The 20,635-nt window shown below is 63.1% G+C and overlaps 1 pseudogene; it reads left to right on the top strand.

The window, feature by feature from the left end:
- Positions 1-3,794: 3,794 nt before the first annotated feature.
- LOC148053022 (uncharacterized) lies at positions 3,795-17,838 on the top strand (annotated as a pseudogene).
- The last annotated feature ends 2,797 nt before the right edge of the window (positions 17,839-20,635 follow it).

Raw genomic sequence — 20,635 nt, 5'->3', positions numbered from 1 at the left:
ATAGCCCCCCGGGGCCGACCTGCACGGCAGCAGCTGCCCCGAGCGCGTCCCACCTGTTCCCACCCCGTCACTCAGCGGGGGTTCGGGGGCCCGAGCCGTGGCGGGGCGGGCAGGGATGCTGCGGGGTGGAGCGGGGACGCGGGCGGGCTGGCACGTGTCCCCTGCCTCCGGGACCAATATCATGAGCGGTGAGGGCAGCATCCCGCAGCATCATGGCCGGTGACCCCTGTCCCCTTGCGGGCACGTCCCCGGGGGTGTGGAGGGGCTGTTGCCCCTGGGACACTCACCCCTGGCTGGGCTCCAGGGTGGATTTGTGACTCTTGCAGGCATCCCAGTCCTCTCAGCTGTCCCCTGACAATCTGCACTGGCCTGACCTGGCTCCAGGCTCTCACCCAGGTACCAGCCGGGCACAGGGTCCCTCTGAGCAAGGACAGTAAGCGGGCACAGTGCGGCAGCAGCCCTGGCCTTATCCTGGCATCCCAGGGCCAAGGGAGATCCGGCACCCCCAGTACAGGGTTGCAAACGCACCCCCCGCCACGTCCTCCGGGCTGGGGTGCAGGTGAGGGGAGGTGGCACAGACACCAGGAGAGGGACACGGGACTGGGACCGCCCTGAATCTCCTCTACTGGAGGCAGGGGTTATTTTGGCACGGAGGTTTGAGTAAGCACACGCCGGGGCTTGGACCACAGATGCCACAGTCACGAGGTGCCAGCACCTCTGTGGGGACCCAAATCCAGCCAAGTCGTGGGCAAGCAGCGAAGCCACAGCCTCACTTCTCGGGGAGCCCAGGGACGGGGCGACAGGCTGCAGCATAGGTTGCACTTGGGAAGTTCCCATTGACCAGCAGGACAAGCCTTTCCCTGGGAAGGCGGTTGGACCCTGGAGCAGGGCACAGGGCAGGGTTCCCATCCTCGGAGACCTTAGCCCAGGACGGGGCTGGGCACAGGGCAGCAATGGGAGGGATGCGCACCCACATTCCTCTGCACCCCCTTGTCCCAGAGGTCACCCCAGAGGACGGCCTTGAGGGCAGACTCGGGGGCCTGGGCACCTGGGTGGCCCCAACTGGTTGGACACAGCCGTGACACCTGGAGCAAAGGGGAGTGGGCAGCAAGGGAAAACTGCACGTGTTTGGGGGAACATCTGAGGTCTGAAGCCCTGCCTGGCTCCAGGGCAGCTGCCTGGCTACTTGCACCATGCCCATCATCATTTTTCCCTCATGCGCTGAGCCCCATGAAGTTGCTCTGGGCTGAAGCATCTCGCAGAAAACCATCCATCCTCGCCCGGGAATGACATGAGACGGATCTTCCCCCTCCCCTCAGAAGCTGCGTGCTGGCAGTTACTGACTCTCCTGTCCAAATATGTGCCTAATTCGTCAGTATTAATAGCCACTCTCCAGAGTCCAGCAGCGGCTCTTCTGCTGCTTTCCCCTTGGCGCCAGCAGCCCCTCGGTCCTCGGCTGCTCCCGTCCCTCCTACACCCCCTGCAACCCGGGGCTGGGGGCTCCTAGAAAGCCACTTTCTCCAGCTCTTAAAAGCTTTTTACTTCTCTCAGCTTGGAGCACCGGTGCCAAAAAGTTGCAGCAGGCAAGGGCTGGATGCGGCCCCAGGGCGATGGGCTGGGGGAGCCTGCACACCCCTCCTGTCCCCGTCCCATCCCAGCCTCCCCATGTGCCGCATGGCTCCCGCAGCCCCTCTGCCGGCTTTTCCAGCCCCCGGCCCAGAGCCCACCCTGCAGCTGGGAATGCGCCAGAAGCATTTACGAGCGTTATTAAAGCACGGGTTATTTTTGGAGGAGCCAGGATCTGAAGGGTTTGCATTTTTTTGCCTGTGGAATACAGTTTATTTAGAACAGAAAGATGGAGGGGGCAGTGGGCTGCCCGCGCACCCCGTGTCGCCCTGAAATGCCACCCCATGGGCTGTGCGTGTGCTCAGTGTCCCTGTGGGTGCTGGGGACAGTGGCACCAGGGTGCAAGGCAGCAGGGAGGTGGGTGCCAGGGACCCTGCACGGAGTTGGGGCCCTCCTGCCCCACAGAAGCTGGATGGGGAGGTCAGGGGCTCAGTTCGCTTCTCTCCCAGGGGATTTTCCCCATGTGGGCAGTGCCAGCCCACGGTTTCCCCAACGGCAGTCACAGCCCATGGGTGTCCCTGAGTGCAATCACAGCCTGTGGGTGTCTCTGCAGTGCCAGCCTGTGATGTCCCCAGTTGCAATCACAGCTTATGGGTGTCCCCAGCTGCAATCACAGCCCGTGGGCATCCCTGAGCTCAATCACAGCCTGAGAGTGTCCCCAAGATTTCAGTGCCAGCCCATGGGTGTCCCCAAGTGCTGTGCCAGCCCCTGAGGTGCCCCCAAGCCAGTGCCAGCAAGCAGGGTCCCTCAGGCCCCAGAGTGCAGTGACAGCGCATAGGCTGTGCCCAGGGCAGTGCCAGCCGTGTGATGTCCTCTAGTGCGGGGACAGGTCTGGCCGGAGCAGAGGCAGGTCTCAGGCCCTGGGGCTGGACGGCTGGCGGTGTCCCTGGGGCACAATAAGAGCGTGCTGCCAGCACAGTCCCCAGGCACAGGGCCAAACACGGCGTGTTCCCCACTGTGGTGAGAGGCCACAGGGTGTCCCCCCCAGCCTCGTGCCACTGGGGAAGTGCCACCAGAAATGCCCCTACTGCAGCGCTCCAGGGTGTCCCTAGCACAGTGCCACTGGGGTGTCCCTAGTACAGTGCTCCAGGGTGTCCCTCGCCCAGTGCCACCAGGGTGTCCCTAATGCAGTGCCCTGAGGTGTCCATAGCACAGTGCCCCCGGAGTCCCCCTAGTACATTGGCCTGGGGTGTACCTTGCTCACTGCCACCAGGGTGTCCCTAATTCAGTGCCCTGGGGTACCCCTAGCACAGCACCACTGGGGGTGTCCCTCACCCAGTGCCACCAGGATATCCCTAATGCAGTGCCACCAGGATGTCCCTCTCACAATGCCACTGGGGTACCCCTAGTGCTGCGTCCCGGGGTGTCCCTCGCCCAATGCCACTGGGGTACCCCTAGTGCCACATCCCGGGGTGTCCCTCGCCCGGTGCCACCGGGGTACGCCTGGTGCCGTGTCCCGGGGTGTCCCTCACCCAGTGCCACCGGGGTACCCCTAGTGCAGTGTCCCGGGGTGTCCCTCACCCGGTGCCACCGGGGCACCCCTAGTGCCGCGTCCCGGGGTGTCCCTCACCCAGTGCCACCGGGGCACCCCTAGTGCCGCGTCCCGGGGTGTCCCTCACCCAGTGCCACCGGGGCACCCCTAGTGCCGCGTCCCAGGGCGTCCCTCACCCAGTGCCTCCGGGTACCCCTAGTGCAGTGTCCTGGGGTGTCCCTCGCCCAATGCCACCAGGGCACCCCTAGTGCCGCGTCCCGGGGCGTCCCTCACCCGGTGCCTCCGGGTACCCCTAGAGCATTGCCGCGGGGTGCCCCTCACCCAGTGCCACCGGGGTACCCCTAGTGCCGCGTCCCGGGGTGACCCTCACCCGGTGCCCCCGGGTGCCCCCAGCGCAGCGCTCCCGAGCGCCCCTCTCGCACTGCCCCTAGCGCAGGGTCCCGGGTCTCCCTCGCCCGGTGCCCCCGGGGGTGCCCGGCGCCGGGGCTGCGGCGGTGCCCGCCGGGGGTGCCGCCCCCCCGCCCCGTCCCGTCCCGCTGGGTGCAGCGGCCGGTGTCGAGCCTGTCCCTAAAAGGTGCTGGCGGGCGGCGGGGGAGGTACCGGGGCGGCCCCCGCCCGGCGCGGCCCCTCCCCGGCTCTTAGGCGGTGCGGCGGGGCGGGGGGCTCAGTGCCGGTGCTCCCGCCGCCCCCGGTGCTCCCGCCGCCCCCGGTGCTCCGCGCCTCGCCGCCGCCGCCGCCGCCCCGCGCCCCGCCGCCGCCCCACCGCCACCATGGAGGCCATCAAGAAGAAGATGCAGATGCTGAAACTGGACAAGGAGAACGCCATTGACCGCGCCGAGCAGGCGGAGGCTGACAAGAAGCAGGCGGAGGACCGCTGCAAGCAGGTGGGTGTCCCATGGACCCCCCGGCGTTGCCCGAGGACCCCTGCCTTAAGGGTCTCGAGCCCGGGGGACCCCGTCCCGCTGGGTGTCCAGCCCAGAGGCCCTCTGCTCTAGGGGTGTCCAGCCCCGGAGACCCCATCTCGCTGGGTGTCCAGCCTGGGGATCCTCTGCCCTAGGGGTGCCCAGCCTTGAGGACCTCCCCACACTGGGTGTCCAGCCTGTGGACCCCTGTCCTAGGGGTGTCCTGCCCTGGGGAACTTGTCCCGCTGGGCGTCCAGGTTGTGGATCCCAGCTCTAGGGATGCCCAGCCCTTGAGACCTCACCCCACTGGGTCCCTACCCCCAGGGACCTCACCCCACTGGGTGCCTGTAAGTGGGGACTTCACCCTGCTGCGTGCCCACCCCTGGGGACCTCACCCCGCTGGGTGCCTCTCCCCAGGGATCAGCATGCCAGCGTGTTACCCCTGACCACTCGCGTTGGTCCCCTCAAACATGCCTTATCTTGGCGGGACACCCCAGTGCCACCTCCCTGTTCCTCTGCCAGGGAGGCCCTTGGGGACAGCCTACTCCCACCCTAGCCACACGGAGATGGGGACCTTCTCGGTGCCTCCCGGCGCGCTGTGTCCCCAGGTCAGGACCTCTCCAGTCCCCTACACAGGGAGGGAGCCCACAGTCCCCTTACCCTCGCTGGGCTCAGGGATGCTGGGGGCTGCTCTGGCCCTGGGGACCAAGGGCTCCCCAAGGACGTGTGGCCCCAGAGTTGACAGAGGGAGTGTGTCCGTGTTCTCCTGCTGTGCCCACAGCCTGGGTGTACCCAGGAGGAGGATGGCCAATCCCCCTAGCCTTGTGGGCACCGCCATCCCCCTGACCTGTGCCCTCTGTCCCTTCCCCAGCTGGAGGAGGAACAGCAGGGCCTGCAGAAGAAGCTGAAGGGCACGGAGGATGAGGTGGAGAAGTACTCCGAGTCCGTCAAGGAGGCCCAGGAGAAGCTGGAGCAGGCGGAGAAGAAAGCTACAGACGTACGTAGGCGCGCCAGCAACTCCTTGCCTGCGCAGGCACTGGACCTCGGGGGGGTGAAGGAAGAGGGGGGCCTTATATGGAAAGCGTCCGTGGGGAAGACTGTCAGGATCCCATTCCTGCGACGTTGACACTGAACCAGGATGAGATGCAGGGCAGGGACTGGATGGATCCTGCTCAGGGTGCAGGGGCCAGGCCAGCTGTGGTGGGCACTGCTCGGGCAGCCTGTCCTGCCTGGAGCTTTGTGGGCAGCCACTTGCCTGGCTCCCCAAAGCTAACGGGGATGAGTGTCCCGAGCTGTGTTGCCAGTCCCCAGGCATGTGCCTCTGCAATGCTTGCAGGAAAAACTCTGTGGCACTTGCTAAACTGTGGCAGGAAAGCGAAAAAGAGTAGAGAAATAGAAAAAGCTCTTGCCCGGGGCCAGAGTGCTGGATGCAAGGAAGGATGCTCGGGGTGTGTGTGGGACTTGGACTCTTGGTCATTTTGGGGTCCAGCGTGCCACCCTGTACCCTAGGAAGGGCAAGGCCAGGAAGAGTTTTATTTAGTGCTGTGACTGATGTTTCTCCAGGGAAATGGATCCCGCCGGGGAGATGTTAGGAAGGTGTTGAAATTGGCTTGTGCCCGGCCAGGATGAAGGGTGGAACAGCTGTGTGTGGCCACAGAGCCGCTCAGCAATGGGGTATAACGACCTGCGGTGCCACACAGGGTATTTGACACCCTATAAATAAATCCTCCTTTCGATAGCCAGTCCTTCTTTGATGAAAACCAACCCTGGAAACTGGAGGAGAAGCTAAAGGGGAGCCGGCTGGAGCACGGCCAGCAGGGCACAGCCAGGCTTTTTAAGATTGAGAACAAAAAATTCAATCCCAGCTGGTTTATGGAGCTAAATGGGGGAGATGCGTCAAATCTCCAAGGAGGCCGCCAAGGACAGGGGCGAGCAGACAAGGACAAGCAGTGGCAACACAAGTCCCTGGGGCAGCCCGGAGCCCCGGGCAGCGGCAGGGGGGCTCCCCAGCATTGTTTGCTGACCCTACAGACCTGCCCCGGTTTAGTTAGATACTAAACCAAGTAGTTAAAACATTGACAGTCCTCTGGAAGGGCACGTTTATCCTGGCTTGAGGCAGGCACGTTGAGCTGGATGGGGTGGCTGCCACGCGTAGCGGGGTCCGTACTGGTCTGACTGGATCCATGCCGGTGCAGGACAGGGCAAACTCTGGGGTCTGGCTGAGCACGGATGGGACGTCCCCAGTGTGGGGCTCAGAGGAAGGGGCAAACGGTGGCACAGGGCAGATGCTGGCCATGAGTTGTGGAGTGGTTTGCTGCTGGCAGTGGTCTGTGAGGCGCCGTCCTGGGCAGGGAGGGTGCGTGTCCCCGCTCTCTGTCCACAGCAGCTTGGCCAATATGCAGGCTTCAGCACGGAAGAGTCCTGTCCCAGCAGATACGGGTGGACGGGAGCCACCAGCCCCTCCAGGGAAGGGCTGGAGGGGGAGGCATGGTGAAGGAGCAGCGTCAGGGAGGGCCGGCTGGCTGCAGTGGGTGCTGCGAGCAGGGCTCGGAGCCCATCACAAGCACCGCCACCCCGGGTCCGTGCCGAAGCCTGGACAGGCTGCGCCGCGCGCGGGGCTCTGGGAATCACCAGGTCCCCACGCCAGAGACCTGAACGTGCTGACAATGCTAAGTGCCAGGGCTGGTGTCACCTCCTCTCGGGGCGAGGTGCAGCGCAGCTCCCAGCTCCGGAGAAGGAGGCGCAGGGTAGGCCCCGGAGCCCACCCCGGGGCCTCCCGTGCCCCCCTTGGCGGCCAGGAGAGCGCGTGCCTGCGAGCACGGAGCGTTCCTTGGCAAGGTCAGGGCCCGTCACAGCGATCCAGGCAGGCTCCTGCTCCCGGCAAAAATGTCAACAAATGCCTTAAAAGAATAAACCTCCCCCTGCTCTGGCACTGCCCTGCCTCCGGCACTGGGTGGCAGTGCATGAAGCCCTCCGGCACTGCACTGAGGGGTGCAAAGTGACCCCCTGGGCCCTTGGAGGGGAGTCAGATGGTGGCACAGACCGGGGGAGCACCTGATCCTTGATCAGCAGCTCCACGGTGCTGGCGGCCCCTTCCCAGCAGCTCTGCGAGGCCACCGTGGCCCCACCACCACTTGTCCCCAGAAGGGACAGCCCTCAGCGCCCAGGGCTGGATGCAGGCAGGGGATGCTGGGCACGGTGCAGCCGGGACAGCGAGTTTCACCAGAGCAGCCCCCTCCAGCCCCCCGCGTCCCCCGCCGGTGGCCTGTCCCCCGCCACCCCAGCAGGGCCTAGGGAAACTCCGCCGCTCCCAGGCCATGATCCCGAAAAGCTTCAACCAAGTTCCCGCCCCGGTTGCTCTCCCCTGCCGAGACTTTGCTCTTATTTGGCGATTCCCCGAGCCGGTGGGAGGGAACGGGACTCTGCTGGGAAGTGACTGCATCCCTGGGTGGGGCCAGAACAGGAGGCACCCAGTCTGGCCACCGCGGCACTGGGGTGGCTGTCACCCCAACCTGCCCCCCAACCTGCCCCCCGCCTGCCTGCAGCCAGCTCGCCCCTGCCCCATTGCTGGCGGGGACCCCGGTTTCAGCTCCAGGCCCCATGCGCCGGCTTGGGAGCACTCTTGGCACCCAGGCGTCGGGCTGGGAGTGGGGCAGTGCCGACCAGGACTGAGGCCAAGCCCGAGGCCATGTGCTCCCAAGGGACCCTCAGCGCCTCCTCTTCCGCTGCCACTTGGCAGGAGGACGCGGGGCTGCAGGGGGCTCTGCCGGCAGCATGGCCGGGTCCCCCCAGGACCCCCTGGCCCCACAGCCAAAGGCAGCCAGTGGGGTCAGCCAGGGCATTGGCCTCCCTGGAGACGGGCGCAAAGTGCAGCCAGGGCTGCCCGGGAGCTGTCAGAGCTCCTTAAGGGCGGATTGAATGCCACCTGCGCCGGCCCCTCCTGATGGATCAGGGCGTGTGTCCCAGCTGGGATGCAGGGCCGGGAGCTGGGGACTGGCCTCCCCACAGGGCAGAGCCCCCAAGGCAGCTGGGGGGTGCAGCGGTCTCCGTGGGCCCCACGGGTCTCTGTGGGGCTGCCAGCCAGGTCCTCACTTGGGGGAGCAGATGCCAAGGGGCTGAGGGGGATGGCTGCTGGGGACCTGGCTGTGCCCCGGGGCTCCAGCCCCAGGCACCTGGGAGGGTGCCCAGGAGCGGGCTCTGCCCCGTCTGCCCCATGCCTCTCATTGACTTACCTATGGCCCCTACAGGGCAAAAATCCATGACCCCCTCAGCTCTGCGGCAGGGGGTGTGGGGGGCAGAGTGTGGGGAGCACCCTTGGGTACACTGCTCCTGCGCCCACGGGAGCTCACAGGGGCCAGGCTCTGGCACTCCCAGATTCCCTGGGCCCTTTTTTTTCTGGGGGAAATGGACTGTGGCTCCTCTCCATCGCTCTCCATCGCTCTGGGGATTTCAGTGAGACTGTGCACCCCCGCCCGGGGGGCACCATGCACCCTGCCCAGGGTGGGGCTGTCCTCCATGTCCTGGGGGCACACTGTGTGCCCTGTCTGGGGGTGCCATGTGCCGTGCCGATGGGGACTGTGCACCCCTGCTCGGGGTGGGGGACAGCATGCCCTGCCCAGAAGCAACTGCGCGTCTTGCTTGGGGGGGCTAGGAACAGTGACCCCTGCCTGGGGAGGACCGTGAGTCCTGCCCAGGGGGAGACCCTGTGTCCTGTCGGGGGGACGGACACGGACACGGACACTGTGCGCCCCTCCTGATGTGGGGACTGTCCCCTGCCGGGGGTGGGCACCGTGCACCCGGCCCGGGGAGCGGCGGCCCAGGTCGGCGGGTGGCAGCAGGAGGAGGAGGAGGAGGAGCAGGAAGGGATGGAGGCAGGGCGGGCGGCGGGAGCGGCCGCTGCCTGAGCGCTTCCTGCTCCAGCCGGGCGGATCCCATAAAGGGCTCGGCGGAGCGGCCTCCCCGCCGGTAGCCCCCGCCATGGCCGGCATCAGCTCCATCGACGCCGTCAAGAAGAAGATCCAGAGCCTGCAGCAGGTGGCCGACGAGGCGGAGGAGCGCGCCGAGCACCTGCAGCGGGAGGCCGATGCCGGGCGGCAGGCCCGGGAGCGGGTAAGGCCGCCGGAGGGACGGGGGACGGGGGGGAGCAGGGTGCGGCGGGGGCAGGGCGATCCCCCCCGGGACGCCCGCCCGGCCCCGACCCCCCCGCCGGCGTCCCTCCCCGCCGCCGGCATCCTTCCTTCCCCGCGGGCTGGCCCCGGTCCCCCCCCGCAGCCCCCCGCCCCGGTAACCCGGGCGGCTCCCCCCGGGGGGGGGGGGGCCGGCAGGTCCGGGGGGGGCCCGGAGGGTGCTGCCGTCCGGGTGCGACGGCAGCTGGCGAGAGACCCCGGGGCAGGGGGCTTCGGGCAGCGTCCCTGCCCCCGGGCTGCCTCCTCCAGCTGCCTTCTCCATGGGTCTTGCGAAGGATGCTCGGTGCGGCGGGGCTCCCCTGGGTTTCCCCGGCTGGCAGGGCAGCGGCGAGCTCTGCCTCGGCTCTGCTTGGGGTCTGGGCAGATCCTGGGAAAGGATCCCCTCCCTCGGAGACCGGCGGTGTGCACAGCTAAAAAGTCCCACGCCCAGGCTCTTGTCTGGCTTCCAGCGGGCTCTGTGGTCCAGGCCGCAGCAGTTGCAGAGCCCTCAGCTCTCCAGCGTGTCGCTTCGTGGGGATGAGCCACCCCTTCGCGTTGCCACAGGCCAAAATTTCCACTCTGGCAGCGGGACGGCATTTCCAAGCTGCAGCTTGTTCCTGGTTTGGCTTTTGCATTGTTGTTGGGGCTGGGGTTTTTTTCTTTCTTTTTCCTATGCCCACTCCTTTAACATCCTCACCATATCAGGAGCGGCAGAGCTGGGTGCGGTACCCGGGTTGTTGTCACTCGGGCGGTGTGTGGAGGAAATGGCCCCTTCCTGCAGCCGCAGATCGGGTTCCCCGGTCACTTGGCACTGCTGGAGAGCTCATGTTCCCAAGTGTCCATCCGGGAAGCTCTGACCCACTTTGGGGGTGATTCCCTGGGAAAAAAGCTCCCACTGGGGTGAGGCAGATGCCGCAGGCAGAGCATCACCCCGTGGGGCCAGCCCCAGGTCCCTGTTGAGTGGTATGGCTGGGGATGAGCTCTCGGTGAGCCCAGAAAAAAAGGGTGTTCACAGTTCAGAGGCATCTGTTGTGCCAGCCGTGGGGCCAGCCACCCTCCCGGCATGCTGCTGGGCTGCCCTGCTTGGAGAGGTGCTGGTTGTGCCCGTCCCCACCCTGCCGGTTCGCCACGGAGGACCGTGAGTGCTCAGCAGGGCCACGCAGGGTGACAGCCCCTCGCTGCTCCCACAGTCCCCCTGCCTGGCCAATGTCCCCCAGGGTATTCCCGGTGCTGGAGCCGAGCTGGCTGGGCGCTGCAGCCAGCCAGGCCTGCTCCAGCCTGTGAATAAGCAGGAGACATTACCCCCTGGGCTGGTGCATGCCTGCCTGTGTCTTGGTGCACGGGGCTTGCTCCCCGCGGTGAGATCTCATCGCCACCCATCCCTTTGCACCCGGGGTTTGTCCTCCCCGCAGCCCCCCCGGCGGAGAGTGGGGCCAGGAGCTGCTGAGGCAGCGTTTCCCGGGGGTTGCGGAGGGGCTGGAGGTCTTTACCAAATGGAATGAGCGCAAGGCCAGGCGTCAAGGGGCTGGCGAGGGGCCAGGGCCACTGCTCCCAGCCGGCCCCACCTCCCGGCCCCGTGCACGGGGAGCCTGGGAAAGCAGGGGGCCCTGGTCCCGCGGGCCCCGGCGGCTGCAGCTTGGCCAGGCACCATCTTGCTGAGGGCGACTCGCTCCATTGCCCCTGGCGCTGCACTGTACATCATCCGTGGGGGGACTCGTGCTCAGCTCCGTCGCGCAGGGCCGGGGGGGTTCCCGCAGGAGAGGCTCCCGACTTGCTCCGCCGCCTCCGTAAACAGGAAATCCACAAGCAGCTCCGATCTCCTTTTCGGGAGTGAAGCTGCACAGGGCATTCCTCCCCCTTTACTCACTGTTCTGCAAACCCCAAATACCATCCCTGTGACAGCATGGCTGCTCCGGCCACCCTACCCCGGCAAACACACCTCGTTCCTCTCCAGGGCTGGAGCTGGAGGTGCGAGGATGCGGTGGAGGGGCTGCATGTGCTGGGCTCTGGTTGTGTGGCCAGGAGGAGCCAGCATCAAAGAGGGTGCTAGGAATGGAGAAAACCCCGTTGTCCCTATAGAAAGGCGAGGGGATGCGTGGCTGGGCATCCCATTCCAGTGGGCGCTGCCTTGTTGCACGGTGCCAAGGGGTGGTCTGGACAGCGAATGCGGAAGTAACCATTGAAAATGGTTTACATATATATAAAAAATATACATGAGACATGGGGTGACCAAGGGGTTTCTGCTCCCCCAGGCTGAGGCTGAAGTGGCTTCTCTGAACCGCCGTATCCAGCTGGTGGAGGAGGAGCTGGACCGAGCCCAGGAGCGCCTGGCCACCGCCCTGCAGAAGCTGGAGGAGGCTGAGAAGGCGGCTGATGAGAGCGAGAGGTGTGATGGGAAGGGACAGCAGGGGTGGCATCGGGTCACCGTTGATTGCAGGCAGCCCCCTTGGTTTCACAGTGGGGTCCCCCTGAAGTGACCGTATGAAGTTTGCGTTGGTTTTCACCCCGAAGGGAGAGAGCAAAGCCACAATGCAGAGAAGTCCCCCAGATACAGACATTCTTAAAAAGGCTTTGAAATTTCCAGGGCACCCATAAAATCCTGAAAAATTTGATCTGCTGTTATACAAATACCAGGCTGTAACCAAAGCCAGAGGGTGCTTGGAGCTTGTTTTCTGCCCCAGAGTACCCTGCTACGCTCAAGGGCTGAACAACAGCCCAGGAAGGGGACATCTGTGCCTGGGAACCAAAGTCAGCTTTGGGAACGAACCAGCCTAATTCAAAAAAACAGTCCTGCAAAGTGTGTTGCCCCATCCTTGCGGCAAGCAGGTTTCCCAGGCAGGAGCCATGCAGGCAAGGGCGCTCAGGTTGTACGGGAGTGCCCAGACATGTTACGGCATTCCTAACAGTTGCATGAGCTCTCCTCTCCATTGGCAAAGACCAGTTTGAGCAACAGCATCTGAGCAAGACAAGACGAGAAGAGTCTCCAGGAGTCCCTGTTCGCGGGGGTTCGGTGACCCCCTGTGCGTAAGCGTCACTCCTGAATGGGAAAAGGCTTTGCCATGGGATGTTTTTTAGTATTTTGTAAAGGTTGCTGGCCTGTCAGGCTGCTTTTGTGAAGGTTGTGGCTGTCTCCTCCTGGGCTGCACACATTCTCCCCCAAAATGATGGGTTCAGGACCTGCCTGGTTGAGAGGCACCATAGCCACATCTCCTCACTCTGGAATATGGTCCTGGGGCCAGCTCCGCTGCTTTAATTGTGTGCAGGAGCATCCTTGGGGTACCACTGGTGTGACTTTACTGCATGGGGTGACCAGCGAGTCCCAGCATCCCTGGACAATGTCCCATGTCTCTGGGGCTGGCGGATGGCGCGGCAGGGTACAGCGAGCAGGCAGGAGGTGCACGGGTGCCACCTCAACCAGCACGGCAATGTAATATTTTCTGGCTTGGGCTTTCCTCAGAAGGCATGAAGGTCATCGAAAACAGGGCCATGAAGGATGAGGAGAAGATGGAGCTCCAGGAAATGCAGCTGAAGGAGGCGAAGCACATAGCGGAGGAGGCTGACCGCAAATAGAGGAGGTGCGTGCCCACACCCACATGTCCCCTTCCCCCAGGAGTCCTGAACCTCCGGCAGCACCCGGGGCCGCCTCCTCACAGCGCTGTGCCTCCAGCCGGGGCAAGCTCAGGGCCGACATGTGCCTCTTGCTGCCATCAACAGGTCGCCCGCCAAGCTGGTCGTCCTTGAGGGAGAACTGGAGCGCTCGGAGGAGAGGGCAGAGGTGGCGGGAGAGGGTGAGCGGGGCTCCCAGTGGGCAGCATGCAGGGGTCCCACACAGCCCTTGCCCCAAGGGGCTGCCATGGGGACGGGGATGTCCCTCCTAGGAACGGCAGGGTCTGCCATTGGGATGGTCCCTGGGCTCGCAGGCTGGGGGCAGGGGATGCCAGCCTGCTGGTCAGCGCACATACTTGGACCCTGTTCTCCTGCTGTCGTCCCCCCCCCTGGGGTGCCCCTCATCCACCCTAGCCGAGTGAGACAGTTGGAAGAAGAGCTGCGGACCATGGACCCAGACCCTCAAATCCCTCATTGCCTCAGAGGAAGAGGGTACTGGGGCAGGGGCACGGGGCGACGCGCAGCAGATCCCCTCTCTCTGTCGCTGTCTCTCAAACCGTGCGAAGCCACCTCTCTCCTCTCTGCACCGCTGCCTCCACCACCGACCTGCCCTTGCCTCCCACACTCCGGAAGGCAGGTGCAGGCTGGGCGCGATCCTCCATCCCCTCTGTGCCTGCTCTCCTTCTCGGCAGGGCTGGCAGGAGCCCGGCCGGCGGTGATGCACAGGGTGTCCGCAGTGTGAGGAGGCACGAGGAACGGAGATGAACAGATGCGTCCCAGCAGCTCCCACTTGCAGCGGCTCTGCTCCTTCTCCACCTGCGCTGAATTTTCTCCCTCTCTCCAACTTGTTCTCTCTCTTTCTTTCCTCCTTCCCTGCGCCTGCTCTTTCTGCTCCCCCCTCACTTCTCCACCTGCCCCACCGGCCCTGCGCCCTGCTTCCTCCTGGCGGCCCCTGCTTGGGATATAGTAATCATGTGGTGACCTCAGAGGAAGAGCTGAAAATTGTCACCAACAACTTGAAGTCCCTGGAGGCCCAGGCTGACAATAAGGTAGGACCCGGCGGGGCTGCTGGGGCTGGGCAAGAGTGCATGGGGGTCTGGGGGTGCTGGGGTCTCCCACCTGGGGTGAAGAATGGCTGGAGGCGTCCCATGGCAGGCTCACAGGCGCCCATCTCTGTCTCTGCAGTATTCCACCAAGGAGGACAAGTGAGGAGGAAATCAAGCTTCTAGGGGAAAAACTAAAGGAGGTAAGTGGGTGCGGGGCCGGGGGGCTGGCACTGCCATCGGTGCACCGGCATGGGTTTGCCGTCCTGTGTGGGTTTTGACCCCATTATGCCCGTGTCCTCTCACCCTTCCCAAAACTGCAGCCATACAGCGTGGCAGGTGCCTGGGTTTGGGATGCTGCCGTGGAGGGCATTGGCCTGCTCTGGTTTAGGGATGCGGGGTCCACGAGGCCCTTGTCCCTTGCCTTTCCCAGGGGAGGGCTCGTGGGGTGGGTATGGAGCAGATGCAGACGGGCAGATTTGAGTGCGGATTTGGGAAAGGCAGCTTCTGCACTGTCCCGTCAATGTGCCCGCACCGCTCACCCTCTCCCTCTCCCACGCTTCCGCAGGCTGAGGGACCCGAGCGGAGTTTGCAGAGAGGGTCTGTGGCGAAAGCTGGAGAAAACCATCGACGAGTCTAGAAAGGTAAAATGTCCCCACCGGTCCTGTGTCCCTCTTTCCCAGGGGAGCACTTGCCAGGGGACGTGCGCCCCTGGCAGTGGCCGGACAGAGGCTTGGCCGGGAAGGGGTGAGGGGGGTGGGAAGGGGTCCTGGGAGGGGGGAGGCTGGGATGCTGTGGTGTCTGGTGTGGGAGCACAATAGAGCTGCTGGGGTCTGGAAGGCTCTGCCACTCGGGTGGGAAATACGGGACACATCCACATCGCCTGTGCCCGCACGCTCCTGCCGCCACTCGGCCCCCCCGCTCACAGCCACTTTCTCTCTCTCTGCCGCCCGCTCTCCCACCCCTGCTCCACTGTCTGCCCCCCACCCCGCCCCCCACCTTGCAGACGAGAGTGTATGCGCAGAAAGATGGAGAGTACAAAGCCATCAGCGAGGAGCTGGACAATGCACTTAATGACATCACCTCCCTCTGAGCCCCCCACCAGGGCACCCAGCACCCGCACCTTCCCCTGCCTGCCTCTCCCCTTCCCCAGCTCGGCCGCCTGCCTGCCCGGCCGTCCCACCTCACTCGCTGCCTCCCTGTCCCGCTCTGTCCTCTCCCTAGCCTATCAGCCTAGCCTGTGCCTGTCCTAGCCTGTGCCTGTCCGTCAGCTCCTTTGGGACAGGAGCCGGCCCAGAGGAGTGTTCCCGCAATACCCCTTGTTGTGGGGAGACGACGGTGTAGGTGCTTAGGGGTGTTTGGCAGGGCAGGGGAGCAGCCCCTGGGACCCCCCACACTCTGGGCAGACAGAATTGCCCGTGAGGTTGCAGGCTTGTGCCCCAGCATTGCCTAGGGGCGAAGAGAGCTGTGCCCAGGAGCCCTTCTCTCCAGCAGCTCCCTCCTCAGCTCCCCCAAGCAGCACAAGCGACTGGGGACCCCGCAGCTCCCGGGGCTGGGGGCAACCTGCCCCCCCACACCCCCACCAGCAGCTCCCCCCCGGTGCTGCTTGCTGGGGCCCGGGGTGGGGGAGCACACGCACAGGGGGAAGCGTAACCTCCACCGCCAAAGCTCGGCTCGGCCGGAGGGACGGTTGGGTCCGGCTGTGCAGGCAGCCCTTTCTTTCCCAGGCAGAGCAGCCCCCAGACCCCCAGACTTCCTCCCTCGCTCCCTCGCCTCCCTTCTACTGTCCTTTGCACATCGCTCTTCAGTTTGCATTTCATGACTTTTTCTTTTATGTTCTGTCCCTCTGGGTTACTGAGTTGGTCATTCCAATAAAGCATTTTCTTTCCTTGGGTTTTCTCCCTTTGTTTTCTTCATGGTGCTCTGTCCCTCATCTGCCTGTTCTCACATGGGTGCTGGCAGCGGCGGGGTGGTAGGAGGTGGTTGCAGGCAGCTCGCAGCCGCGGGACTTCGGGACAAGCCGTGAAAGCTCCGAGCCCCAAGCTGCTCCTGCGCTGCCAGGCTGAGCAGGACAGGGCCCTTTGTGCCTTCGGCCTGGGGGACGACCCCCACCACCCCCCAGCTCCGTACACAGCTTTCCTCATCTTGTGCCATCTTCTCCATGACTCTTTGGGCCTGCAAATAGCAGGGTTAGACCTGGTCCTGTCCATTCCCCTGCTCCCTGCTCCCAGCTGTTGCCTGCAAGCAAGCGGTCGCAGCAACCCTGGCATCTCTCTCTGCTCACCTTTCCTTGATGGTGAAGGGGCTGACCCTACCCTTCAGCAGTGATCCCTAAACGGGTCCCGCGGATCCTCCTCCTTCCTCAGCATCCTACTCCCTGCCCTACATGTCAGTTCTCAAACTGATGGACCCACAGCCCTGTCCCTGCCCCCAGGACTGGCTGCCTCCTCCCACTGCCAGCCCAGCTCATCCCCGCTGCTGCTGGGTAGCTGCAGGATTTCCAGTGAGGGCTTTGGGGAACACTCTCTTTCCACTAACTTGCCTTTCTCTCTCTCTCTTCCCTCTGCTGCGCTGATGTCTCCGTTTTCTCTAGAGCGCTCCCGGGCAGTGAGGCCGAGAAAAACCGCGTTCTCACTAACTTGGGAAGCTGCGGGTCATCCTTACCCGAACTTAACAACTGGAGCTGCCCAGAGCTCCCGGCCCCAGCGCAGCCAGCCACTGGCCCCATTTCGGCCAGGCTGGCTCAGGGCTGGGAGCCCCTGCCTGCTCCCCACCGGGGGAGCTAGGGCGGGGTGTGGAGCCTTGGCTTATCCCCGCGGGGGTAACCGGGCCCCTGCCTGGGGGTTGACAGGGAGACCCTCTGGAGCTGATCGTTTAGTTTTTGGGGAGAGGAATGAAGGTTTTTGTGGTGATGTCCTTGGATGCCCATGCGGTGATGGCTGTCCCCCGGCACCCAGCCTGGCCCTGCCGGGGGGATGCGGTGGTTTGTATTGCTGCCTTCCTCCCCTTGTCCCAGGAGTTGGCAGCCAGCCTACTTCCTCCTCACTCCGGTCACCCCAGACTGTTGCAGGGAGGGGATCCCCTTGGAGTGGGGTCCCTGCAGGCTGCTTTGGGGGAGGGCTGGGATAGGAGCTGGGGGACCCGGCAGGCACCTGCTGCCCCAAACCTGGGGCAGGGGACAGGGAAGAGCCCAGCAGGGAGGCACTGGGAGATGGGGCTGGGTGGGCAGAACTCTTGTCCCATTCCCATCTTTAGAAAGGGGAAGGGGAAGGAGGATGCCATTTGGAAGTGAGCACCGGAGGAAGCTGCCTTGGCAGCAGGCTGCCTGGCCAGAGCTTGTCCCTGCAGCCTCGTTAGCTCTGCTCCTTCCTCTCTCTCTGCTGTCCTCTCTGCCCACCTTCCTGGGCTGCTGTCTCACTCCTCTTCCTTTCACGGAGCACCACTGGGCCAGGCAGCAGGCACTGGCTCTCCTCTTCCGCTGGGCAAGGGTTTGTGGATGTGCCCGCAGCTGGGCCGGTGGTGATGCCCCAGGGCAGGACGTGCTGGGTGGCTGGCTGGGGAGGGGAATAAGTACCTGCATGCCGTGGAGAGGGCCCCGGCCATGGGCAACAGGAGCCATGGGAAGATGGAAATGCTGAAGAGCAAGGACGCTGCCTGCCCCTAGTGACCAGCCTGACTGGCCTGGCTGCCCGGCAGGTCCTGGAGTGGCTGAACAGGTTCATCCCTGCCGGTGCTGGGGCTGCTTGCCCAGTGGACTCTGCTCTGCAGGGATGCCCCACTCAGCTGGAGGCTGGCGCGTACTGAAATGTCTGTCTGTGTGTGCGTGTGTCTGTGCTTGGTGTGGTGTGCGTGGGTCTGGCTGACCCTGGGTACACTTGGGCTGTGTCTGTGTGTGTGGCTGGGTGTCCCTTGTATTCACACAGAGTCTGGCCAGTGCCAAAGAGGAGAACGTGGGCATCCACCAGGTTCTGGACCAGACCTTGTTGGAGCTGAACAACCTCTGAGCTGCCCTGGGGAGCCCCACGTCCACTCTTCCCTACCCCACACGTGCACCCCACTGGCATGCTCAGGATGTCATCAGCTGAACTGTCCATCTTGGCCAAATCCACACATTCAGTGAGAAGGGAAGCCCTGTAGCCTTACACGTGGCTCAGGGGCCCTTATCTGTGCACAGCCTGGCTGGCTCTGTCTCTGTCTTCATGTCCAAATATTAAAGCAGTTTGAGCAAGACAGATGGGTGTGCTTGGTCCTTGTGGGTGGACGTGGATCTTGGGGGTGCGGTGGGGGCCTCCCTGCCCAGTTCGTGCAACACGGGAGGCTCTGCAGGGGCGTGGGTCCAGGGTGGGTATGGCGAGCGTAAGGATGTCCTCTGCGGCCATGGGGGGCTGGGAGCAATAACGCACATGGTTTTGGGCTGCGTTCCTCATCTCCATCGCTTCCTTGGGATGCACTGAGGAAACCTCCACGTCTCAAAGCTCAGTTCAAACCCCAGACCATCCTCTCTTCAAGTGCACAGTGACAGACATATGTTACCGGCGTGTGTCCCCTTCCACAGCCAGCACGTTACCTGCTTGGCACTTGGGGAACCACAAGGTCTTTGACCTCTCCATGGAGTCTGCTTCCAGTTCGTATTCATGGTTCATGTTCATGATGCCATCTGAGCATGCATACAAACATGCAGCCATGCATGCACACATTATTAAGATTATCAGGGTCTTCTCCAGGTCTGTGGTTAGCTGCTTACCCCGCATACTAGTTGTGTGTTTCTATTACCAGTTGCTGAATCCCTGCTTGAGATGGATAGCTGTATAAACTAGCAAATATTAATGCAGTAGGCAACCATTTTCCAAAGCATTCAGGAAGTTTGCTCCTGGCTTGCTGTGTATTTTCTCCAACACAAAGAGAAGGCATGCAGCAGGGATGCTGGCTCATTGCTGCCACCAAAGCGAGGCTGGATTCCCTGGGGATGCTTAGAAGCCATGATCTAGTCCTGCTCTCTGCTTCAGGCCACTCCGTGATGTGCACGCAAGAGCCCTGTTGTCCCACACTACCCGGCGGATATCCACTCTAAAGCACAGCTTCACTGCTGCCAGGAAAACATAATTCATGCTGGCCCCTTGCTGAGCAAGGCCATCGCCCACCAGCGAGCGGTCAGCAGGGATAGCTTTTCATTATCTGCTTTCCTTTGTTGTCCGTGCCTACCTCTCAGCTCAGGGAAAGAGGAGGGTGGTGAGATTGCATCTCTTTCACTGCCCCAGGTGCTGCTGGTCTCCCTGCCCTCCCCCTGGCCTGCAGCCTGCCTCTGGTTTGTGGCTCCAAGACCTTCTCCTATGCAGGGAAAAGGGGCTCCCCTTGCATGGGGTGCTTATTTTCCTGGTTGTCCTCCTGAGGTGCGAGACCCGCCGTGAGCTGCCGCCTCCCGCCCTGGGACGTTCTGGGAAGGAAGGACGGTGCACGGCCGTCCTGGCCCACCGAGCTGGCCCTGAGCAAGGGCTGGAGCTCCTCCTTGGGTCCCACCTTGCTTTCCACCAGCACATCAGCTGAGCCGTTCAGTTGTTTTGGTCTAAGCACCTTCCAGGCAGGAGCTTGTCTGGCTGCCAAAGAGTTAAGGCGTAAAAACCACCTCTTCTCCGGGAGCCTGCACCCATTAAGCGGTACACCGCACTGAAAACAAGCCATTACCCTGCGCTCCTATCCAGGGTGCGTCCCCAGCGCCCAGCCTCTGTGAGCACCCTTTGCCTTCCTGCTGGGACAAGAAGCTCTTTCACACCCAGTGTTTTCCCCCATGAGCTGCTGCCTCCTCGTTTGGACCAGTCCATTTAACTTAACTGTTTACACTTGCAAGTTGTGCAAGACCTTTTTTTCCCTCTGACCTTTCTGTGGTTTGGCAGCGAGATCCTGGCTGCTGTTCCCAAGTGATGCTCTGCCCCAAAGATGTGAGGCTATCTTTCACAATTGAGCAAAGCTTCGCATTTTCTCCATCCTCCCACCCATCTGCTTCCCCCCATGGTCCTGCAGAAAGACGAAGGCCAGGGGAAGCTCCTGGGAAAGCAGGGGGCTCAACCTGGAGACATGCCGCCTGCACTCAGACCCATGCTGAGGACCACAGGGCCTGTCCCCTCCGCTCTCCCTTCCTTTGCACCTCTCCTGTTGAATTTCAACCTTTGGATTTGTTTATCTTGTCCTGACAGACTGAAGAGCTCCCTGAAGTGCTTTCAGCCCTGGTGTGGGCTGCCACCCCTTTGATAAGCCACCACATTAACCTCCAGCAGCCTCTCTCCTCTGCTCTCTTCTCCAGTTTTCTCATTGCTCTGGTGCCTCATCTCATCTCTGAATCCTTCCTGTTCAATAACCTTGAACTACATGCTGGAGGGGAAGGACCACACAAAGAGCATCGCAGACACATTTGGATGAGACCTGTTGAGTCGCGCAGAGCCAGACACAAACCACTGCTACCCCCCCAGCCCCTCCCTTTGGGTGTGATTACCCCTGCATTTACAGCCCTAGATGTTTGGGTAAGGGTGGAAAGAGCCGTGTTGCCGAGCTGTGTGGGTTTTGCAAAGCTCTAAGGTGATTTCAGAACAAGATCAGGCCACATAAAGCCAAGCGCCACACAAAGCTCCCAGCCAATATAACCAATATTACTGATTTATCAATCCCACCGGAGGACAATGCAGCAGAGGGAAAACACAGATGATGGTTATAACCACGTGGTGCTGTCTCATTTCTCAGCAATGTTACCGCCATCCTGTATGCAGCACTCAGTATCGTGCCCCACATCAGGGCTGCGCTGCCTGAGCT

Source organism: Nipponia nippon, unplaced genomic scaffold (genome assembly GCF_047370975.1).
Source record: "Nipponia nippon isolate SJK-2023a ecotype South Korea unplaced genomic scaffold, ASM4737097v1 scaffold_40, whole genome shotgun sequence".
NCBI classification, from domain to species: Eukaryota; Metazoa; Chordata; class Aves; order Pelecaniformes; family Threskiornithidae; genus Nipponia; species Nipponia nippon.
Note: the sequence above shows the minus strand (reverse complement) of the source record. Positions and strands in the feature narration are given on the sequence as shown.